We start from the raw sequence: 18,500 nt of genomic DNA, 5'->3' as shown, positions 1-18,500 counted from the left end.
TGACGTCGAGGGCATCAAGTGTTACTGTTGTCTCCCGTCTTGGCATGGTAACTAAAACTGTTCGACATCGGTGTGTGTCAACGGGATCACGGTCGACTGGCTCACCACCGACGTGTGTCCTGTTCCCCCGCCCGGGACCCTTTTTGGACTTCTGGGCGGGGGGGCAGCTTTTTTGGCCGCTTGATTCTTGCTCTTGGTGGTTGTCTAATTGGCCGCCTTCTTGGCCTCCAGCTCTTTTTTGTTCACCTTCTTCTCATGACGTCGAGGGCATCAAGTGTTACTGTTCTCTCACGTCTTGGCATGGTAACTAAGACTGTTCGACATCGGTGTGTGTCAACGGGATCACGGTCGACTGGCTCGCCGTCGACCTGTGTCCCGTTTCCCCGCCCGGGACCCTTTTTGGGCATCTGGACGGGGTCAGCTATTTTGGCCGTCTGATTCTTGCTCTTGGCGGCTGTCTAATTGGCCGCCTTCTTGGCCTCCAGCTCTTTTTTGTTCACCTTCTTATGACGTCAAGTCTTACAGTTGTCTCCCGTCTTGGCATGGTAACTAAGACTGTTCGACATCGGTGTGTGTCAACGAGATCACGGTCGACTGGCTCGCTGTCGACGTGTGTCCCGTTCCCCCGCCCGGGACCATATTTGGGCTTCTGGACGGGGGCAGCTATTTTGGCCGCTCGATTCTTGCTCTTGGCCGCTGTCTAATTGGCCGCCTTCTTTGCCTCCAGCTCTTTTTTGTTCACCTTCTTCTCATGACGTCGAGGGCATCAAGTGTTACTGTTGTCTCCGTCTTGGCATGGTAACTAAGACTGTTCGACATCGGTGTGTGTCAACGGGGTCACGGTCGACTGGCTCGCTGTCGACGTGTGTCCCGTTTCCCCGCCCGGGACCCTTTTTGGGCTTCTGGACGGGGGGCAGCTATTTTGGCCATTTGATTCTAGCTCTTGGCGCTGTCTAATTGGCCGCCTTCTTGGACTCCAGTTCTATTTTGTTCACCTTCTTATGACTTCGAGGGCTTCAAGTGTTACTGTTGTCTCCCGTCTTGGCATGGTAACTAAGACTGTTCGACATCGGTGTGTGTCAACGGGATCACTGTCGACTGGCTCGCTGTCGACGTGTGTCCCGTTCCCCCGCCCAGGACCCTTTTTGGGCTTCTGGGCAGGGGGCAGCTATTTTGGCCGCTTGATTCTTGCTCTTGGTGGCTGTCTAATTGGCCGCCTTCTTGGCCTCCAGCTCTTTTTTGTTCGCTTTCTTATGACATTGAGGGCATCAAGTGTTACTGTTGTCTCCCGTCTTGGCATGGTAACTAAGACTGTTCGACATCGGTGTGTGTCAATGGGATCACGGTTGACTGGCTCGCCGTCGACGTATGTCCCGTTTCCCTTCCCGGGACCCTTTTTGGGCTACTGGGCGGGGGGGCAGCTATTTTGGCTGCTTGTTTCTTGCTCTTGGCGGCTCTCTAATTGGCCGCCTTCTTGGCCTCCAGCTCTTTTTTGTTCACCTTCTTATGACGTCGAGCTCCAGCTCTTTTTTGTTCACTTTATTATGACGTCGAGGGCATCAAGTGTTACTGTTGTCTCCCGTCTTGGCATGGTAACTAAGACTGTTCGACATCGGTGTGTGTCAACGGGATCACGGTCGACTGGCTCATCACCGACGTGTGTCCTGTTCCCCCGCCCGGGACCCTTTTTGGACTTCTGGGCGGGGGGGCAGCTTTTTTGGCCGCTTGATTCTTGCTCTTGGTGGTTGTCTAATTGGCCACCTTCTTGGCCTCCAGCTCTTTTTTGTTCACCTTCTTCTCATGACGTCGAGGGCATCAAGTGTTACTGTTCTCTCCCGTCTTGGCATGGTAACTAAGACTGTTCGACATCGGTGTGTGTCAACGGGATCACGGTCGACTGGCTTGCCGTCGACCTGTGTCCCGTTTCCCCGCCCGGGACCCTTTTTGGGCATCTCGACGGGGTCAGCTATTTTGGCCGTCTGATTCTTGCTCTTGGCGGCTGTCTAATTGGCCGCCTTCTTGGCCTCCAGCTCTTTTTTGTTCACCTTCTTATGACGTCGAGGGCATCAAGTCTTACTGTTGTCTCCCGTCTTGGCATGGTAACTAAGACTGTTCGACATCGGTGTGTGTCAACGAGATCACGGTCGACTGGCTCGCTGTGGACGTGTGTCCCGTTCCCCCGCCCGGGACCCTTTTTGGGCTTCTGGGCGGGGGGCAGCTATTTTGGCCGCTTGATTCTTGCTCTTGGCGGCTGTCTAATTGGCCGCCTTCTTGGCCTCCAGCTCTTTTTTGTTCACCTTCTTTTCATGACGTTGAGGGCATCAAGTGTTACTGTTCTCTCCTGTCTTGGCATGGTAACTAAGACTGTTCGACATCGGTGTGTGTCAACGGGATCAAGGTCGACTGGCTGGCTGTCGACGTGTGTCCTGTTTCCCCGCCCGGGACCCTTTTTGGGCTTCTGGACGGGGGGGGCAGCTATTTTGGCCGTTTGATTCTTGCTCTTGGCGCTGTCTAATTGGCCGCCTTCTTGGACTCCAGCTCTATTTTGTTCACCTTCTTATGACGTTGAGGTCATCAAGTGTTACTGTTGTCTCCCGTCTTGGCATGGTAACTAAGACTGTTCGACATCGGTGTGTGTCAACGGGATCACGGTCGACTGGCTCGCTGTCGACGTGTGTCCCGTTCCCCCGCCCGGGACCCTTTTTGGGCTTCTGGGCGGGGGGGCAGCTATTTTGGCTGCTTGTTTCTTGCTCTTGGCGGCTCTCTAATTGGCCGCCTTCTTGGCCTCCAGCTCTTTTTTGTTCACCTTCTTATGACGTCGAGCTCCAGCTCTTTTTTGTTCACTTTATTATGACGTCGAGGGCATCAAGTGTTACTGTTGTCTCCCGTCTTGGCATGGTAACTAAAACTGTTCGACATCGGTGTGTGTCAACGGGATCACGGTCGACTGGCTCACCACCGACGTGTGTCCTGTTCCCCCGCCCGGGACCCTTTTTGGACTTCTGGGCGGGGGGGCAGCTTTTTTGGCCGCTTGATTCTTGCTCTTGGTGGTTGTCTAATTGGCCGCCTTCTTGGCCTCCAGCTCTTTTTTGTTCACCTTCTTCTCATGACGTCGAGGGCATCAAGTGTTACTGTTCTCTCCCGTCTTGGCATGGTAACTAAGACTGTTCGACATCGGTGTGTGTCAACGGGATCACGGTCGACTGGCTCGCCGTCGACCTGTGTCCCGTTTCCCCGCCCGGGACCCTTTTTGGGCATCTGGACGGGGTCAGCTATTTTGGCCGTCTGATTCTTGCTCTTGGCGGCTGTCTAATTGGCCGCCTTCTTGGCCTCCAGCTCTTTTTTGTTCACCTTCTTATGACGTCAAGTCTTACAGTTGTCTCCCGTCTTGGCATGGTAACTAAGACTGTTCGACATCGGTGTGTGTCAACGAGATCACGGTCGACTGGCTCGCTGTCGACGTGTGTCCCGTTCCCCCGCCCGGGACCATATTTGGGCTTCTGGACGGGGGCAGCTATTTTGGCCGCTCGATTCTTGCTCTTGGCCGCTGTCTAATTGGCCGCCTTCTTTGCCTCCAGCTCTTTTTTGTTCACCTTCTTCTCATGACGTCGAGGGCATCAAGTGTTACTGTTCTCTCCTGTCTTGGCATGGTAACTAAGACTGTTCGACATCGGTGTGTGTCAACGGGATCAGGGTCGACTAGCTCGCTGTCGACGTGTGTCCCGTTCCCCCGCCCGGGACCCTTTTTGGGCTTCTGGGCGGGAGGCAGCTATTTTGGCCACTTGATTCTTGCTCTTGGTGGCTGTCTAATTGGCCGCCTTCTTGGCCTCCAGCTCTTTTTTGTTCACCTTCTTATGTCCTCGAGGGCATCAAGTGTTACTGTTGTCTCCCATCTTGGCAGGGCAACTAAGACTGTTCGACATCAGTGTGTGTCAACGGGATCAAGGTCGACTGGCTGGCCATCGATGTGTGTCCTGTTCCCCTGCCCGGGACCCTTTTTGGGATTCTGGACGGGGGGCAGCTATTTTGGCCGCTCGATTCTTGCTCTTGGCGGCTGTCTAATTGGCCGCCTTCTTGGCCTCCAGCTCTTTTTTGTTCACCTTCTTATGACGTCGAGGGCATCAAGTGTTACTGTTGTCTCCGTCTTGGCATGGTAACTAAGACTGTTCGACATCGGTGTGTGTCAACGGGGTCACGGTCGACTGGCTCGCTGTCGACGTGTGTCCCGTTTCCCCGCCCGGGACCCTTTTTGGGCTTCTGGACGGGGGGCAGCTATTTTGGCCATTTGATTCTTGCTCTTGGCGCTGTCTAATTGGCCGCCTTCTTGGACTCCAGCTCTATTTTGTTCACCTTCTTATGACTTCGAGGGCTTCAAGTGTTACTGTTGTCTCCCGTCTTGGCATGGTAACTAAGACTGTTCGACATCAGTGTGTGTCAACGGGATCACTGTCGACTGGCTCGCTGTCGACGTGTGTCCCGTTCCCCCGCCCAGGACCCTTTTTGGGCTTCTGGGGAGGGGGCAGCTATTTTGGCCGCTTGATTCTTGCTCTTGGTGGCTGTCTAATTGGCCGCCTTCTTGGCCTCCAGCTCTTTTTTGTTCGCTTTCTTATGACATTGAGGGCATCAAGTGTTACTGTTGTCTCCCGTCTTGGCATGGTAACTAAGACTGTTCGACATCGGTGTGTGTCAATGGGATCACGGTTGACTGGCTCGCCGTCGACGTATGTCCCGTTTCCCTTCCCGGGACCCTTTTTGGGCTACTGGGCGGGGGGGCAGCTATTTTGGCTGCTTGTTTCTTGCTCTTGGCGGCTCTCTAATTGGCCGCCTTCTTGGCCTCCAGCTCTTTTTTGTTCACCTTCTTATGACGTCGAGCTCCAGCTCTTTTTTGTTCACTTTATTATGACGTCGAGGGCATCAAGTGTTACTGTTGTCTCCCGTCTTGGCATGGTAACTAAGACTGTTCGGCATCGGTGTGTGTCAACGGGATCACGGTCGACTGGCTCACCACCGACGTGTGTCCTGTTCCCCCGCCCGGGACCCTTTTTGGACTTCTGGGCGGGGGGGGCAGCTTTTTTGGCCGCTTGATTCTTGCTCTTGGTGGTTGTCTAATTGGCCGCCTTCTTGGCCTCCAGCTCTTTTTTGTTCACCTTCTTCTCATGACGTCGAGGGCATCAAGTGTTACTGTTCTCTCCCGTCTTGGCATGGTAACTAAGACAGTTCGACATCGGTGTGTGTCAACGGGATCACGGTCGACTGGCTCGCCGTCGACCTGTGTCCCGTTTCCCCGCCCGGGACCCTTTTTGGGCATCTCGACGGGGTCAGCTATTTTGGCCGTCTGATTCTTGCTCTTGGCGGCTGTCTAATTGGCCGCCTTCTTGGCCTCCAGCTCTTTTTTGTTCACCTTCTTATGACGTCGAGGGCATCAAGTCTTACTGTTGTCTCCCGTCTTGGCATGGTAACTAAGACTGTTCGACATCGGTGTGTGTCAACGAGATCACGGTCGACTGGCTCTCTGTGGACGTGTGTCCCGTTCCCCCGCCCGGGACCCTTTTTGGGCTTCTGGGCGGGGGGCAGCTATTTTGGCCGCTTGATTCTTGCTCTAGGTGGCTGTCTAATTGGCCGCCTTCTTGGCCTCCAGCTCTTTTTTGTTCACCTTCTTATGTCCTCAAGGGCATCAAGTGTTACTGTTGTCTCCCGTCTTGGCAGGGTAACTAAGACTGTTCGACATCAGTGTGTGTCAACGGGATCACGGTCGACTGGCTGGCCGTCGATGTGTGTCCTGTTCCCCTGCCCGGGACCCTTTTTGGGATTCTGGACGGGGGGCAGCTATTTTGGCCGCTCGATTCTTGCTCTTGGCGGCTGTCTAATTTGCCGCCTTCTTGGCCTCCAGCTCTTTTTTGTTCACCTTCTTATGACGTCGAGGGCATCAAGTGTTACTGTTGTCTCAGTCTTGGCATGGTAACTAAGACTGTTCGACATAGGTGTGTGTCAACGGGGTCACGGTCGACTGGCTCGCTGTCGACGTGTTTCCCGTTCCCCCGCCCGGGACCCTTTTTGGGCTTCTGGGCGGGGGGCAGCTATTTTGGCCGCTTGATTCTTGCTCTTGGCGGCTGTCTAATTGGCCGCCTTCTTGGCCTCCAGCTCTTTTTTGTTCACCTTCTTCTCATGACGTCGAGGGCATCAAGTGTTACTGTTCTCTCCTGTCTTGGCATGGTAACTAAGACTGTTCGACATCGGTGTGTGTCAACGGGATCACGGTCGGCTCGCTGTTGACGTGTGTCCCGTTTCCCCGCCCGGGACCCTTTTTGGTCTTCTGGACGGGGGGCAGCTATTTTGGCCGTTTGATTCTTGCTCTTGGCGCTGTCTAATTGGCCGCCTTCTTGGACTCCAGCTCTATTTTGTTCACCTTCTTATGACGTCGAGGGCATCAAGTGTTACTGTTGTCTCCGTCTTGGCATGGTAACTAAGACTGTTCGACATCGGTGTGTGTCAACGGGATCACGGTCGACTGGCTCGCTGTCGACGTGTTTCCCGCTCCCCCGCCCATGACCCTTTTTGGGCTTCTGGGCGGGGGGCAGCTATTTTGGCCGCTTGATTCTTGCTCTTGGCGGCTGTCTAATTGGCCGCCTTCTTGGCCTCCAGCTCTTTTTTGTTCACCTTCTTCTCATGACGTTGAGGGCATCAAGCGTTACTGTTCTCTCCTGTCTTGACATGGTAACTAAGACTGTTCGACATCGGTGTGTGTCAACGGGATCACGGTCGACTGGCTCGCTGTCGACGTGTGTCCCGTTTCCGCGCCCGGGACCCTTTTTGGGCTTCTGGACGGGGGGTAGCTATTTTGGCCGTTTGATTCTTGCTCTTGGCGCTGTCTAATTGGCCGCCTTCTTGGACTCCAGCTCTATTTTGTTCACCTTCTTATGACGTCGAGGGCATCAAGTGTTACTGTTGTCTCCCGTCTTGGCATGGTAACTAAGACTGTTCGACATCGGTGTGTGTCAACGGGATCACGGTCGACTGGCTCGCTGTCGACGTGTGTCCCGTTCCCCCGCCCGGGACCCTTTTTGGGCTTCTGGGCAGGGGGCAGCTATTTTGGCCGCTTGATTCTTGCTCTTGGTGGCTGTCTAATTGGCCGCCTTCTTGGCCTCCAGCTCTTTTTTGTTCGCTTTCTTATGACATTGAGGGCATCAAGTGTTACTGTTGTCTCCCGTCTTGGCATGGTAACTAAGACTGTTCGACATCGGTGTGTGTCAATGGGATCACGGTTGACTGGCTCGCCGTCGACGTGTGTCCCGTTTCCCTTCCCGGGACCCTTTTTGGGCTTCTGGGCGGGGGGGCAGCTATTTTGGCTGCTTGTTTCTTGCTCTTGGCGGCTCTCTAATTGGCCGCCTTCTTGGCCTCCAGCTCTTTTTTGTTCACCTTCTTATGACGTCGAGCTCTAGCTCTTTTTTGTTCACTTTATTATGACGTCGAGGGCATCAAGTGTTACTGTTGTCTCCCGTCTTGGCATGGTAACTAAGACTGTTCGACATCGGTGTGTGTCAACGGGATCACGGTCGACTGGCTCGCCGTCGACCTGTGTCCCGTTTCCCCGCCCGGGACCCTTTTTGGGCATCTGGACGGGGTCAGCTATTTTGGCCGTCTGATTCTTGCTCTTGGCGGCTGTCTAATTGGCCGCCTTCTTGGCCTCCAGCTCTTTTTTGTTCACCTTCTTATGACGTCGAGGGCATCAAGTCTTACAGTTGTCTCCCGTCTTGGCATGGTAACTAAGACTGTTCGACATCGGTGTGTGTCAACGAGATCACGGTCGACTGGCTCGCTGTCGAAGTGTGTCCCGTTCCCCCGCCCGGGACACTATTTGGGCTTCTGGACGGGGGCAGCTATTTTGGCCGCTCGATTCTTGCTCTTGGCGGCTGTCTAATTGGCCGCCTTCTTGGCCTCCAGCTCTTTTTTGTTCACCTTCTTATGACGTCGAGGGCATCAAGTGTTACTGTTGTCTCCGTCTTGGCATGGTAACTAAGACTGTTCGACATCGGTGTGTGTCAACGGGGTCACGGTCGACTGGCTCGCTGCCGACGTGTTTCCCGTTCCCCCGCCCGGGACCCTTTTTGGGCTTCTGGGCGGGGGGCAGCTATTTTGGCCGCTTGATTCTTGCTCTTGGCGGCTGTCTAATTGGCCGCCTTCTTGGCCTCCAGCTCTTTTTTGTTCACCTTCTTCTCATGACGTCGAGGGCATCAAGTGTTACTGTTCTCTCCTGTCTTGGCATGGTAACTAAGACTGTTCGACATCGGTGTGTGTCAACGGGATCACGGTCGGCTCGCTGGTGACGTGTGTCCCGTTTCCCCGCCCGGGACCCTTTTTGGTCTTCTGGACGGGGGGCAGCTATTTTGGCCGTTTGATTCTTGCTCTTGGCGCTGTCAAATTGGCCGCCTTCTTGGACTCCAGCTCTATTTTGTTCACCTTCTTATGACGTCGAGGGCATCAAGTGTTACTGTTGTCTCCCGTCTTGGCATGTTAACTAAGACTGTTCGACATCGGTGTGTGTCAACGGGATCACGGTCGACTGGCTCGCTGTCGACGTGTGTCCCGTTCCCCCGCCCGGGACCCTTTTTGGGCTTCTGGGCAGGGGGCAGCTATTTTGGCCGCTTGATTCTTGCTCTTGGTGGCTGTCTAATTGGCCACCTTCTTGGCCTCCAGCTCTTTTTTGTTCACCTTCTTATGACGTCGAGGGCATCAAGTGTTACTGTTGTCTCCCGACTTGGCATGGTAACTTAGACTGTTGGTTTTGTACATTAAGGGAAATTGAGTTTGTAAATGCCACCATACAGCTATCCTTTTACCGGATGCATCAATTTCTTTGAATTACTTGTCATTTTGGGGTGACTCACCAGACGTTTGAGAGAGTGCCCCTTTTTCTAGCATTTGACACAACTAGTGAATCTAATGGTAGTTCTCCGTTAATGTAGAAAGAATCTGTGGGTGCAGGCCTATATTTCTTTCTCGATTCTAGGGTTTAATATCCTATTGCGTACTAGTTCTTTAGAAACTTCCTTAGCATGTTTGATAACCCCTTTAATCATGATAAGAATTTGAAACAGACCGCTGTGACTGTTCAAAGGTATTTAAGAGGAAAGCCTCATCAGAATGCATAGCGACCCCATGGTACACAGTAGCATGTAAAATATAAAACTTCAGAAACCCTTCAACCCCTCCCACCCTACAACATTCCATTTTCTCCATGTCTTTTTATGGTGGATTAATTATTGCATTTACCCCTAACATTGCTTATTTTTTCGAACAGTGTGTTTCTTATAACAGATCAAACGCACGCACAAGGCTTGAAGTAAGCAGCGATTCATACTATAGTCGTTATTTAAAAGGTTTCTTTAGAAGCTCCACCAACTTTATTACACTCGTTGACTCACTTGTTCTCCAGTGACATCATTCATTTTTTTTGCTTTTAGGGATATTAGTTGTCACATAACCCCCTGCTCTTTCGGGGAAGTGAAGAAAGATCACCAAAAAGTGAAATCTCTCATACCCTACTTTAATGAGGGTTTAAATTTCACGTTTCTCAAAGTAATTAACTTAAAGTATGAAGAACTTGTCAGACTTAAATACCAGGTGATGTTACATTCACTAATCTTGCCATCGACGGAATTGCCGCTGATGTCTGTCGACGGGATCCCTGTCGACGGAATCGCCGTACACCTCTCTTTTGCCCGTAAAAGTATTCTATCTTTTTTTGGTGCAGGTAAAATAGAGCGCCTTTCTCCCAGTGTGAAATTATGCACTTTGAGTTGACCACTGTGATATTGTTTGTTTTCAGGTTAATTCTGAGTTATCTAGGCTGATCTGTTGGTGACCCTTGTCGGACAACCTGTCAGATGTTCCCCTTCCGCTTGAAGGATCCGCTGGGCAAAAGTATTCAATTTGTATGAAATGTTTATTTTTTTATTTAATTTATTTTCACCTTGAGTGTTTATTGTTTTCTGCAACAGTGGCTTCCTCTATATTCTTGGACACTTATCGTACCTCTTTCTGGGTAAATATTAAAAAGTTTAATTGTACTGTCCGTCTGTCAGCATTTTCTTTTATGATCCCTGTCAGATGTTCCGCTTCTTGGAGGCGGGGGCAGCTTTCTTGGCCGCTGGTTGATTGGTCTTGGCGGCTGTCTTTTTGGCCGCCTTCTTGCCCTCCAGCTGTTTTTTGTTCACCTTGAAGGATCCGGGATCGCCTTCAGTGTGTGTCAAATGGAAAATGGGAAGGAGTTCCTCCCTTTGTGACTGTCAACTGTGTTGCTTTCAAGGCAGATCGCAGTTTTTTGTCACAGTGGTTTGACTATGACTTCTTTGCGGCTGTCAAGGAGACTCCCTTCCTCTCGGCCGAGGCGGTCACCATCTTCAAGATGAGATCGGACATGCTGGGACTTGCATTTTACGAATGAGAACATCAAAACATTCTGAACATTAGCCGTCTGTGAGGGTCGACGGGATCGCCATCAACGGGATCAGCATTCAAAACCAGTTCGTGGGGCTTTAGGTAGTTCCTGTAGGTTGTGTGATTAAAGTTGGTCTTCAGGAAATTCATCAACTTCATGTGTGCTCTGGATTAAGGGTATTCGCAGCTTCACTCTAGGCTGCTTCGTTTGGGTACACCTCAATGTAAGCGAGATGGAGTGAAGACTGCTTTTATTCAAGTACAAGGAGTTTCACCTTGAAATTTAGTGTGGAATTAGGAAGAAACATCCCTGGATGTCCAGCGCGCCCATAATCATAGCCAGGAGTGCATGTCAATCTAGCCTTCTGACCAACGCTCATCTGAGCCACTCGTTCAACCCAATTCTAGGAACGCAAATCCTGCCACTGCGACGGCCACTGCTCCGCACACCACCGGCCCGCCCAATACAATCCAAAACCAGCGACTCCCGCCGCGTCCGAATACATCGCCATGTTCCATGTCCAGTCCTCTGGGCACACCGTTGGTATGGTCCAAGAACGCCCACCACATACGCAAGTCCTCCTTCGAGCCCACCGACAATCGCAGGTGATGGTGAGGCAAAGGCAAACCCGACAAAGCTAAGCCCAGCCGCCGGCAGAACGTACGCCCAGCCTGCACCACTCGTCATGCAAAATTCAGATGACCCAACAGTACCTGTACCTGCCGCACATTGCCAACCTTTTTTTATTTTATTTTATTTATTTTTTGGGTTCCAAATATTTTATTGCAAAAATGAAATGTTCTACCAAATGGGCTGTACATTAAGGTGAGACATAAAAGAACATTAAATGATGCTGAGATGAATTCTGGTTCTTCTTGCTGCGTAAAGTGCCTTCATGTTTAGAACGCATTTGATGTGCAGTGCAGTGCAGTGCACCCCCTTTTGTACCTCATTGTTCTAATTAGCCACACACTGTCCAACAATAACGCACATTTTTTACTGGAGCTCTTCTTTGTCTTGATATTGTTCAAGGGCCTGCAGTCCTGATTGGCTCACAAAGTGTCGAGATGCCTCTGAACAGTGCCTGAAAAGCAGATGGAGGAACTCCAGGCTCTGACCAGCAACATCCAGGTCTAGCAGCTGTAAGGCTGTGATCCGGGCAGGCAGCACATGCCGGTGTCTGAGCTGCTGGCAGTATGCAGGACCCTTCTCCGCCATGTTGCAAAAAACTGTGAGAACTAGAAGATTGACTGCCTTGGAAACTGATAGGAGCTGAAGGAGAGTGGGGAGCAGGTCCCAATGCAGTATGGCTAGGCAGAACACGGGGTCATCCACCGTCAGGTTGTTGAGGAGCCACCGGCAATCTGAAACCATGAAAGGATGCTGCTGTAGAAAGATCTTCATGAAGATAAAGATGGCGCCCAATAGTTGCCCGTCCTGGATTTGCCCCTGGCCCGCTTCATCCTCTGCCACCATATTTCCAAGACGCCGCAGTGCAGGACACAACAACAACTCCAGTCCTTGAACAGTATCTCCGGAGACAGAGGAGGCTGTATCCACCAGCAGTTTGACCAGAGTCTGGACAGCGTCTTGGGAGAGGACCAGGGCATTGTTCACTTTGCTGCAAGATGAAGACACCAGACAGACTCTACAGCTGCTCCCAATCCCACATTAGTATTGCTTTTGTGCATTAAGTGATATTGCGTTTGTAAATGGCACAGAATCGCCGTTATCCGAATCGCCGTTGTCGGCATCGCCGTCGACAGTGTCGGAATCAACGGCATCGGCATCGCCATCTGTGTGTAAAGACGGTATCGCCGTCAGCTCCCAATCCCAGCTCCAGGTTATGCTGGATCAAGCGCAGAACATGCTGGAGGAGGCCAGAGTCCAGAACGGTACAATCTTCTCAGATGCTTCCTTGGCCTGGAGAAGCTGCAACAAGGCGTAGCCCACAGCTTCTAACACTGCCCCGTCAGGATACTGGATAGAGAGCAAAAGCGCAGGAAGTTCTCCTTGTGCTAGAAGTGTCCGCCTCACACCTTCATTCATTCTTGACAGGTTAAAACGTGTACAGGCACAGCTCTGTGACTGCTACGCTGTGTCCTGAAAGGTTGGTCAGGAGATAGGAAGTTGCTGGTATACACGCATCAGATACAGAGGGGTCATCAGACTGAGAAAGTTCATGTAAACACCCTGCTTCCAACCGGATATCAGCAGTCGACATGTGTCCCGTTGCCCCGCCCGGGACCCTGTTTGGACTTCGGGGCAAGGGGCAGCTTTTTTGGCCACTGGATTCTTGGACTTGGCGGCTGTATAATTGGCCGCCTTCTTGGCCTCCAGCTCTTTTTTTGTTCACCTTGAATGATCTAGAGGCCTGGTTGTTTGTTCAGAGTTTTTTGTGGTGTTCTCTAATGAGGCACGCTCTCCCTCCAGTCCGGCTAGCTGGTTTTGTTGGATGTGGCTCTGACCCTGGGCTAGTCTTTTCCTGTCCACCTGGCTCCTCCCCTTTTCCATGAAGATTTAAAAAATGATTCCATGTTTCCATGCCACCTTTTTAAAATAACTGTATTATAGTCATTAATTTAAGTTGCAGATACTTTGCTGACCTTGTTCTTGGCCGCATCGTAGCGGCCGTTGATCAGCGCCTTCTTGTTGACCAGAAAAACAAACGTCACATAGGCAATGGTGGCACTTGTGCAAATATCAAAAGGCAAGCCTTGGACTTCCTGGGGCTCTTTTCTGCCGCTGGCTTCTTGATCTTCTTCTGGCTCTTCTTGAACCCCGCAGGAGCCTTTTTGGGCTTCTTGGCAACGGGGACAGCTTTCTTGGCCGCTGGATTTTTGGTCTTCTTGGCCGCCTTCTTACCCTCCAGGTGTTTGTTGTTCACCTTGAAGAATCCGGTACCCTTCAGCTGCGCTAGGGCGCCTTTGCTAACCAGGCTCTTGTCCGCATCGAAGCCGCCGATCATCAGCGCCTTCTTCCTGAGCCCCGCGGGAGCCTTTTTGGGTGTGTGTCGACGGGATCGCCGTCGACCGGTTCACCGTCAACCGGGATCGCCGTCGATTGCATCGTTGTAAATTTGCCTTCCTCTTGGCCGAGACAGTCACCACCTTAAAGATGAGATCGGATACGCTGGGACCGGTCAGCCTTATAAGTTGTGCGCGAAAGGTAATTTACCGAGGCCATAATATTTTTGATGTGTTTTGTCATGGTGATGCTTGTGTAAATGTCTCTTTAATAGTAGTTTACGATCAGGAGTAATGAATATCTACTCTTGTTTCAGTATTAGAGTAAGGCTGGTGGACTGCACGTCGTTCTTAAAACAAGAGATGCGTAGCCACTCATGCCTGCGTAAAAATACACTAATATTAATGGACCTGCGTGATGTATCAGCTGCGTCAAGTGCACATGGAATGGAATCATTTGTTTTAAATATTTCTTCCTTTGGACCGATGTGGTCACCACCTTCAAAATTAATAATATTTTTGGGGTCCCAAAGAAAGTGGTGGCCCCAAGCTATAGCTTGTGTATCTTATACGTAAATCCTACGCTGATCATGAGTAATGAATATCTACTTTTGTTTCAGTATTGATAGCGTTTGGATGTTCAAGTAGTCTTCTATTAAATTATTAATGTTGACCATTTCCAAAAATCTTTTTATTATTATTTAGTCTTAGAGTAAGGCACAAAAGGCATATTAGAGTTCTTCCTCAAATGCTTCGGAAAGGTCCGTCCATCCCCGGGGCAAATAGTATCCACTTGCAGTCCCATGATGCTGTCAGAACATAAGAAACCAGGTCGTCGGGGAACTTGCGCAACAGTCAATGAGCGAGCAAGGGCCAACAGCCACATTTTTATGTCTATTTTAGTTCCCCTTGGTCTCTTGATAGACCTTGACATACGTTTTGCTGCTTCTGCCAAAGGTATCTAATTCAATAACATTAGGTTTGAAAACATGTTCAGTTTTTAAAAGTATTCAAAACATCACTCTAACTCAACTGTAGTCTCCAACATGAATGTAATAAATTAGTAATTCAGAATATGTTTTGAAACCAGTAACGGAGACAAGTCACATACGACATATGAATAGTTACTCAAAAAGCAGAACGATAATTGCCCAGGAATATAGAGGACAACACTTGGATAAATTGCTTAACAGTCAAGGTAAAGGATTTAATTACACGCATTGATGATTAATTATTAATTATGGCTAGATTGATATGTAATTAATAAAACATATGTAACATTACTGTTCAAATACTTATTTTTAAAAAGTACACTTCAATGTTGTAGTAAAATGTTTTTTAAAAGCACTTTAGTATGTCTCATGGCGTTGGATGTCCATGTTGGGTGTACATGTTTACATATTATAGAAAGTAACATTGTCAAATATCCATTGGTGTGCTTGGAGTGGACTGAAAAAAGAAGAATCATTCCATTTTATGCTTGACACTACTGCTTCCATGCGTGCTTTGACTGCTTACTTCTATACAGCGTAACTTTTTTCAAGATTTTCAGTGCCTAATCTTTCACGGCTGTAGATCCATAAGTTAACCTCAATTTTTATACAGGCAACCTTTAGGAGCTTTTAATTTATCAGCGACATATATAATGTCATCTGTCACTACTATGTCAGGCCTGCACTGTATAGTTAACAATGATCCCTGTTGCATTTACTAACTAACATACATAGATGTATATTATAGTCTTAATAATTCCATTATCACCATCTGAATACAAATATGCTAACAAGAGTGTCGATGCCCCGGCACAATATCAGAAGGAGACAGCCTTACCACAAAACAGTTTGTAAACATCTAAAAACAAAAACAAGACGGCAGGATTATGGCAACCATGTGAATCTACAGCAGTACATGCCAAACAAATACTTACTCTGTAAGTGAGATTTACCATATCTAAGATGTGTCAGTAGTAATGAAACATGTTGTCAGTAAAGGGAAATTAGTTATTCTGAAACAGTCAAACTATTTTCACAAGTTCTGTAATGTTCTATCAGTGTTTCTGGTCCTCATGTTTTGAATTTAGAGCGACAGTGAAATAGTACAGAATTTTTAAAAATAGTAATACTTGCATTTGCGGGCCCACAAATTATTTTGTGATACATTGAAATGTTTTTTTAAAGTTACTGTTGGAAGAGCACAGATTTAAACAATTGAAAGTTTTGATACATTATTAACATTTCTTTACTGTAATATTGGCATTTGTGATGTATAATGTAAAATGTAGATACTATTTATTATGCAAATAAAGGAACAAAGTTTGTACTTGTGGAACTTAATTATGAAAAATAAAGAAATATTTACAAATAATAAATACAGTGTCACTGGATTGTGACAAGTGCTTTATTATTAAATATGCATGAAGATGGTACTTTCAATTGTTGTGACGCACACACACAGACAAGAATAGGCTGTGCAACCGAAGCACATTACAGAAAGGTACCTAGCATTAAATGTAATGATTTGGCTTTAAAGATGGCATGCAGAGCTTGCATAGAAAGTTGTTTCACAGCCATCTTAGATTTTATCTTGAAGGGTTGCTAAGAAACAATTTGAACAGAGAAGGTTGAAGGTTACACATGACACTGGAAGAATGCATTAAAAGGATGGGCTAAAGTCTGCATGTACAATGGCAATTACAAGCTGTATGTTCATGCGACTGTTACTTAATTCACCTTCTCCTCTCATTGCACTACCCATCTTAAAATGGCCGCCACCATTTCGCATTTCACTGTAGTCCGTTCTCCCTGTTCATTATTAACAAATCACGGAGATAGCACACGGTTCATTTGCACTCACTGTGACCCGTTCGGTGGCAACTGGTGAACTCTTGGTGTATTGGCTTCACTCTATACCCTTTCCCAAGTTTGCATGTTCTCCTCTTTTCACCCGTGTTTCCGCTGGCCACCTCACTTCACTTGTCATAGTTCAGTTCACTCCCGGCTTGTCTTTTCACTCAGTCGCCTTTCCTACACGGTAACTTGGCATCTATTCACTTAGCTTCACTTCATTTTTCCTTATTGTTATGAGTCACTGACATTGCATGCTAATATTTTACAACATTCCATAGTTCCTAAGCCTCATTTATAAGACCTCATGTGTTTCCGCTGTACAATAATATGTATACCTACATGTTTATTATTGTTTTTCATAGATACCCCTGAAGAAGGGCAAATGTTACTGCCCGAAATGCATTGGGAATTTTAATTTATAAACATGATGTCATTGTGGAACAATCACAATTTGGATTTTGTGAAAACTACAATTTCCATGAGCTACCAATAATTAAAAAGACAACGTTGGAAGACTACACATCATTCGTCATTTCTGAAAAATGGATTAATGACTGTTTAATTGTGTTTAATTATTAAATGTTGTTCGCTTAGCACTGAAAAATGTTCATAACACTGTATACTCTTTAGAGTGACTTGAGCAGTGCATCAGGTCACCCAGACAACTGTCTGGTGATATATTTTTTGTCAATGGCCGGTGGAGGCATTTTCAGGGTGGGTACGCACAAGGTGGTGTGTAATGGTGAATATCTGGTGGTGGATCCAACATGCACTGAGAGGGCAACGGCAGATGAATTGTACAGGCTTGGACTATGAGGAGTAAATACTGGAGGAGTAACAGGTTAGGTCAAGAGATTTGATACAGTAGTTTCTTACAAGTCACTACAGTTCAGTAGTCGGGGAATCTCTGAAGAACAGAAAGTTAAACGAGTTTGGCTGTGCAACCTCGGATACCAAGGATCTCTGGAGAGTTGCTAAAAGGAACGGTATCACTATCCAAGACACATGACAGCAATATAGGGAACTTCTCTGTCCAACCCTTCGTCTTTATCGATTCAAAGATTTTGGTGAAGTGAAGTTTCTCTATGGTTGAAAATTAAAAATAAATTGAAATTAGATTTTAATTTGGCTATCCTTTTCACTTGAAGTGGAAGTACTGGCCAGTGTAGCCTTGTATTTATAGGCTACATTGTTTGTCTTTTAAATTATCTGAACTCTATGCAGAACTGAAATGAAGACAGCTTAACAGAGTAATTTTGATTACTCCACGCGCATGTGCTGGAATATTCACAAGATTAAGACTATAAAAAAGATACCCCTAGTACAGAACTGGAATTACAGATAAGAAACGACCCCATAAGGCATTGCAAAAGAGGTGTAAAGAACGGGCTGGAAGGTCCATGGGTGGAAGAGGCTGGGTTTGTTAATCTGTGTCCTACCTACTATTTTGCAAACTTAAGACGCAATAACAACCAAAGCCCCTTACTTTATGTCCCCCAAATATTTTGTAAATAAGGGTGGAGGAAGTGAATGTAAAGGGGAAACTACATGTGTACAAATTAACTGTTATGGTCAGAACACTGGATAGTGCACCGAAGAGCCAATGTCATGTATGAAAAAGAAGATACAAAGCAACGCGCCATAAAAAGGAAAGCAGATCGTCTACACACAGTGAAAAATCAGCAAAAGAACAGCACTACAAAACTACAACGAAAACACAATGTGGAACAGATTGCGATGAGAGGTGCAAAGGAAGTATGAAAAAGCGGGGTCCAAAAAAAACTGGAAAGGTAACATATCGTAGATGATGACCAACACAGTGGGGTAACACTCGGTTGTCCAACACAGAATATGAAGTTAAAAAATGTATATGTCCGAATGTTTCTGGAGCTGCAAAGGAGGTGCACAAACACTATCACCCTAGTCAAGGCACACTAAAAACCTACAACAGGCCTGTATAAGTTCCAATTTGACTTAGGGGGTACACAAAACGACGGGGAGCAGAAATGTTATCTGCTCCCCATCAGCGCCAGCCAAACCCTAGTCCACGCACACTGGCAAACTAGAACAGGCCTGTATAAGCTCCCTTTTGACTTAGGGGGTACACAAAACCACGGGGTGCAGAAATACTACCTGCTCCACATCAACGCCAGCCAAACCCCAGTCAACGCACACTAAAAACTGAGAACAGGCCTGTATAAGCTCCCTTTTGACTTAGGGGGTACACAAAACCACGGGGAGCAGAAATAC

General features: G+C 48.1%; 1 pseudogene; it reads right to left on the bottom strand.

Annotated features, from left to right (window-relative positions):
- Window positions 1-11,395: 11,395 nt before the first annotated feature.
- Window positions 11,396-12,662, bottom strand: LOC144762095 (transmembrane and coiled-coil domain-containing protein 6 pseudogene; annotated as a pseudogene).
- Between the last annotated feature and the right edge of the window lie 5,838 nt (window positions 12,663-18,500).

The sequence above is a fragment of the Lissotriton helveticus genome, chromosome 1_1, assembly GCF_964261635.1.
Source record: "Lissotriton helveticus chromosome 1_1, aLisHel1.1, whole genome shotgun sequence".
NCBI lineage: Eukaryota > Metazoa > Chordata > Amphibia > Caudata > Salamandridae > Lissotriton > Lissotriton helveticus.
The sequence above is the reverse complement of the archived record's forward strand: the minus strand, read 5'-3'. Positions and strand labels throughout refer to the sequence as shown.